Source organism: Acinonyx jubatus, chromosome A1 (genome assembly GCF_027475565.1).
Source record: "Acinonyx jubatus isolate Ajub_Pintada_27869175 chromosome A1, VMU_Ajub_asm_v1.0, whole genome shotgun sequence".
Lineage (NCBI taxonomy): Eukaryota > Metazoa > Chordata > Mammalia > Carnivora > Felidae > Acinonyx > Acinonyx jubatus.
In genome coordinates, this window is record NC_069380.1 from 26,198,907 (window position 1) to 26,204,878 (window position 5,972).

The 5,972-nt window shown below is 43.0% G+C and overlaps 1 long non-coding RNA gene across 1 annotated transcript; it reads left to right on the forward strand.

The window, feature by feature from the left end:
- Window positions 1-796: 796 nt before the first annotated feature.
- Window positions 797-2,576, forward strand: LOC113600789 (uncharacterized). Its single transcript, XR_003421882.2, has 3 exons — window positions 797-1,081; window positions 1,408-1,524; window positions 2,412-2,576. It is a non-coding gene; the product is annotated as an uncharacterized LOC113600789 (long non-coding RNA).
- Window positions 2,577-5,972: the final 3,396 nt, after the last annotated feature.

Genomic DNA, 5,972 nt, shown 5'->3' on the forward strand with positions numbered 1-5,972 from the left:
ACGACTTTCAGCTTTTTAAGCATGAATGTGTTATTTAACCTCTCTCTGCGCCTCAGTGTCCCCTCTCTAAAGTGAGCGTTTTAATAGGAGGCAACTCACAGGGCATTGTGAAGAGTAAACAAACAAGGTTGAGAACGGTGCCTGACAAAAGTTGACAAAAAATAAAGTATAATCTAATTAATAGTAGTAGTAAAAACAATGTTTAGTATTTGCCTCAGAGTAGTGTGTTTTGCTGCGGGGTCTCTCCTATGTGACAACTCACCGAATCCCTTGACTATATCCCCGAACCCTCCGAGTTCTCTGGACCTCTGAAACTGCTTTAGCACAAAAAGTCCCAGACTGGAAGTCAGAAGATCTGGGAATGTTTGAGGCTTACACACATACTATTCACGAACAACCTACCACAGGCCAGTCCTCGCACTAGATTCTTCTCCTGTTCTTTTCTGTGTCCTTCACACCAGTTTCACAAGGTGGCTATCACTGTCCCCATTTCGCAGATGACGAAATAAGTTTTGAACGGTTAACGACTGGGCCAACGTTAGGAAGGAGAAAACACGGGGGTCTGTCTGGAACCATTGCTAAAATCCCAGCACGTGCTTCTATGGAGAGTCACTCAACCTCTGTGACCTTTACTTCTCCCACCTGTAAAGCTGAATTCTCCCTGCCATGTCCATCTCACAGGGTGAGAATCCAAAGAGAAAGCGTCTACGCCAGTCGGCTGCAGGCCTTTGAAACGTTTAAGGGGCTCGGAACCACTACCGCCAGGGAAGCTCCTGGAAAGGCGAGCTGGGAGGCGCCAACGCGGGGAGGAGACTCGGGATCCCGCCTCCCCGCGACCCCAGGGGCGGGCACTCTGCTGAGTGGCAGGAGAGTAAGCCAATAGGGCTGCGGAGGCGGCCGGGGGCGGGGCTTCCCCAGGGCGCGCTCGGACTCGCAAGAGGGCTAGCGGGCCAGAAGCTGGCCGCAAGTTTCAGCCCTGCCCGGGGTTTGCTGAGCGCGCATCTGTGGGGCCTTATCACCTTCCTCACCGTCTGCGCTGAGAGGCCTGGCCTCGTGTGAGGAGACTAGCAGAATCTCGTTAGTGAGGACAGCAGGCAAAGTCACGAAGTGGTGCAAATGGCCTCGGCTGGCTCAAGGGCTGTGGAATCCAGGTGTCTGGGCAATCGGTGGTTGTGATAGAGAGCCAGGGATCCCCGGGCCTTCTGAATCCACTGTCATTCCTGAATGTTTCAGGGGCTGGGCCCCACGGGGAGCTACGGAAGGCAGGAGAAAGAGCAGGGACGATTTCCCTACCAGAAATACGTGTGCAGTTATTCTAGAAGGAGAAATCCGAGAACAGTGGGATTTGGGGAAAGGACATCTTGGTTCTCACATTTTTATATGATCTATTCACTTTGCTTCTTACAGCTGCCACCACCATTCTCTCACATGCTTTTTATCGCTATAATTCCGACTGGACTTCCTGATCCAAGATGTGCATCTTCCAGCAGGCCCACTGAGGTCTACAGTGGTTGGTGCTAAATGGTCAGGACATTCCCCCTGCGTAAAACCTTTCTGTGATATCCCATCACCCTTCTGTGATTTCCCATTGCCCTCAGGATAAAGGCCTAACTAACGTTGGACATGGCTTTCAGGGCAGCAGAGGTTCTGGCCTCCTGCCCCAGCCCTGTCTCCAGACACTTTCCACCCCTTTCCTAGGTTAAGGGCTTGTGAAATTAGTAAAAGAATGGGTTATTTCTAGAATTATTCAGCAATATTGTCAGAAGAGAAGTCCTCCATAATCTGAACACTCATTGTGTTCAGTAACCACCTGAAATGGAGATATCAGCTCTGGAATCTAAGAAACCTCAAATCTAGTTCTTGCTCATTTTCTGATTTTACTGTGTAATCTGCCACATGTTTCTTTCACTCTGTGTTACTTTGCTTATAAAATAGGGAGAGTGAAATAATGTTTCCTATTCTTTTTTTTAGATTTTATTTATTTATTTATTTATTTATTTATTTATTTATTTATTGAGAGAGCACATGCGTGCAAAAGAGCAGGTGAAGGGCAGTGGGGGAGAGAGAGAGAATCTTAAGCAGTCTCTGTGCTCAGTGCGGAGCCCAATGCAGGGCTCGATCCCATGACCTTGGGATCATGACCTAAGCTGAAATCAAGAGTCCGTGGCTCAATTGACTGAGGCACTCAGGCACCTCGTGTTTCTTACTCTCTTATTTTTACTTTCTCAAGGTACTTCAAAGAGAAATCTAACAATACATGGAAAAGGGCTTTATAAATTCAAATTATTAATATATGTCCTTCATAGCAAGATATACAACATTAATTACCTTGAAGATATTTTTCTGGATCATATAGAATCTGTATTTTATATACATTGTGTATGTAAACCTAAGGTTTATCTTTATATCAGGCATGGATTAAAGCACCCCACAGATACCATTTACTATGGCTGGATCAGAGGAGCAGGCCTGACTTACAAGCCTTGTCCACTTATGCTCACTTGTTACTGTACTTAATGGAGGGACCTAGAGAAAAGGTAAGATAGAAGATGTCAACTAAAGAGTCCTGCCCACATAAAATAAAGATGGCTCTGTCTTAAGAAAACTTTGAAAATTAATTCTTTTTGTACAAGATGTAATGATTGCTTTCAGAGGAATTGGAATAGCATGTAAAATATTAGAATATGGGATTATGGATTGTTGTAGGTCCTTGCTCACTCTATGTTCTTAATCACCTCATTGTCTCCGCCTTTAGTGCTCTTTCCAAATCTGGGATTCATCTCTCCTTTTCTTCCCCTAGCCTCCTAACATATACATTTCACTTAGTTAACTATCAGAAGGTATAATAGATAATGAATGAAGAAATGAAAGGGTGATGGATGGATGGAGGGAGGGATGGATGCCTGGATGGACAACAACGGACATGAAGCCGGTTGATCTGGGTTCTTATATGGATCAACGCAATAACCTTTTGAAGTAGACCAGCAATTATTGGTCCTATTTTACAAACGAAGAAACTGAGGCTCAGAAAATTAAGTGTCTTGGTGTGGAATACACACTGTTAAAAAGTGACAGAACTGACTTTAATTTTTACGACATCTTTCTTCTCACAACATAGTCATTCTTGAAGGTGAGAAAGACTTAATTTCCACATTTTAGGCTGAGAACAGGCCTTCAAAAGAACACTTACATGCCTGTCTCCTTCACCACCTCCTCCTGTCCTAAGCAAGTGATTTCAGAAGCAAGCCAGTACTCACAGGCTAATTTTAAAGACAGGTCTGGAAAGTGACACCTGTTAGGAACATGGTAAGGAAGAACTAGACATAATGAGATTTCAGCCCATTTTGGCACTGACTTCTAATGGAAGATTCAGTACAGTTCTCTGCTTATGAAAGGAACCTGTTTCCATGGCAGAGGAGGAACTGAGGGAGGAAAGAGAAAAAAAAATGGTAAAAATGTATTTTCTCAAAATCATTTCTCCAGATACACTGAATAATTCAAAGGGCAAGGGCAGTTCAGTGACAAGGAGTGTGGCAGTAGGTGAGCTCTGAGAAATAGAATAACTCTCAAGATTTCATCCAACGGACAAGATAAATGAGGAATTTGGACTTGGAAAGGTTTTATTGAGCTCATGAGCCTTCCCTATTTCACTTAGTGTGGCTCACATCTCTTCATTTAAACTCGGAAGCTAGACATCCTGGGTTTTAAACCCTGGCTCTGCTACTAAACTAGCTCTGTAATCATGGGCATGATTCTTAACCTTTCTGCCTATTTGCATCTGTAAAATGGGGATAATAATAATTAACACCTCCCCTCTGGCATATTGTAAATGCTATTGTTACTAACATCACCACAGCTGGCTCTTGATCATTGAAGCAAGGCATTTACTTGAAGAGAGTTATTTGCAATTGCATAAAAAAATGGAGGAGGGGCATCTGGGTGGCTTAGTCGGTTAAACGTCTGATTTTGGATTTTGGCTCAGGTCATGATCTCACAGTTGTGAGATTGAGGCTCTGCCACTCCACTGCTCGCATGCTTGCACTTTCCCTTTCTCTCTCTCTCAAAATGAAAAACATTTTAAAAATGGAGAAAACAGTAGTGAGATTACCTGGGGCACTTTTACATGTTCTGGCCTTCCTTTCCATCTCCTATCTCCAGCCTTCTGGAAATTCAGATTCTGTGGGTCTTGGGTAAAACTTCGGGATGCGCATTTTGAAGAAAAACATATCTAAAATGCTTTCTTTCATTTTACCCCTCTACCTAACACCCCACTGGAACCCTACCTTAAGGGATTTTCCTGGAGGATGAAAGATATTTTTACTGCGTGAGGATTACCAGGGTTATATAAACATGGGCAGCGCATGTACATATTATTAAGTCTAGCTCCCTAGCTAGATTAAAACCAACCTAAGTTAGGATTCAGACTTCTTCTGCCTTATGATGAGCTGATGAGCCCGCCTCAAACTCACAAATGATATCGTCATGATGGTACTCTTTCTGGAGAAACCAAGTCCTGGTGATGTAAAGTTTGGTCATCTAGTATTATGTGCTTATGTGCATTAGGCTGCAACCAACTTTTTGTAACTTATTGATCTATATGGACCTCCTTCCAGGTTCATGTACATAGCTCTAACTTATTCTTTTTAATACCTGCATAATATTCCATAGTATATAATTTCCATGCTTTCTTCAGCCATTTCCTGTTGCAGGAAATGCAAATTGTCTGCTACCATATTTTAACCACCAAGTATTATGCTGTAATAAACACTCTTGTGTGTTACTTGGGCATTTTTTTCTTTCCTCTTAGAATAAAATCAGAAAAGGCCATGGTTGGATCACAAAGTATGTACATTGTTAACTTTTAGATGATATCTCCAAAAAGGTTGAAACACTGCCCTTCCCATGAGCTCCTCCTTAGAATATCATGTGTACTGTGGGAAGGGGCAGCCTGACCTGGGCTACCTTCAAGTGGATGCAGTTGTGAGTATAACAAGACTATGATTCATGGTTGCTAAGGTGTTTTGGATTTTACAGATTGGCTAAAACCTCATCAGATCACACACTGCCTTCCCTTTTCTGACCATAACTGAGTCTGTGGCATGGCTGAATTTACCCCCCAAAATGGCACAGCCACAAGTATCAACCTACCTTCCATCCCTGTTCTTAGTTTTGTATGATACCTACTTGGGGGGGAGAGAGGGTGGGTGGAAGCAGGTACAAAAAAAAAAAAAAAAGCTCAGCGGCAGAGATGAAAGGAATTGTGCTCAACCCAGAGACCACAGGACAGAGGTCAGATGACGGGATAGAATCAATTTCCTTATTTTCATGCTCTCTCTGCTCAGAAACATTTTCAGCTTAATAGCTGCTGACTTCTATAACACTCTCCCGTAATCTACTGCAAATCCAGCGGATTCTGTGTTGTCACACTTCATCAGCTGTGTTATAATTCCCAATAACTGGCACACAACTGATGTGCTATCCCTGAAAAGCCGGCCCCCAGATAAATGGCTTCCGAGGGTATAATGATAAATCAGAGGCATTGTGAATGGATTCTGAAAGTATTCTAAGTCAGTACAAATCCTCCCTGGAATCCAATTTGGCTGGTTCATTACCAGTTCTATCTCTGGTATGCAAAAAGACGATAAACAATATTGTAAAGATGTAGATGAGATCGGCTTTTGTGACCTAATGTTTCTGTTGAAGAGAGAAGTACATGTTGTTAAAATGAGAAAAACGCACACAACCCACTGGCAACAGATTATTATAAGCTTCATTTTGAACAGAAATCATTTGTGATTTTATTACCTTGGAGACAAAGGCCTGGCTGCTTCTGCATTTTATAGTGGCTTAGTTAACCTTTGCGCACAGAGATCTGGTACACCTACTCCACGAACTTAAAAGCTGCTTAAAAATACTGAGAGCCACCGGCTATTTCTGATAGACTCAGACCGAGATTCTGGAGGAGTATATGG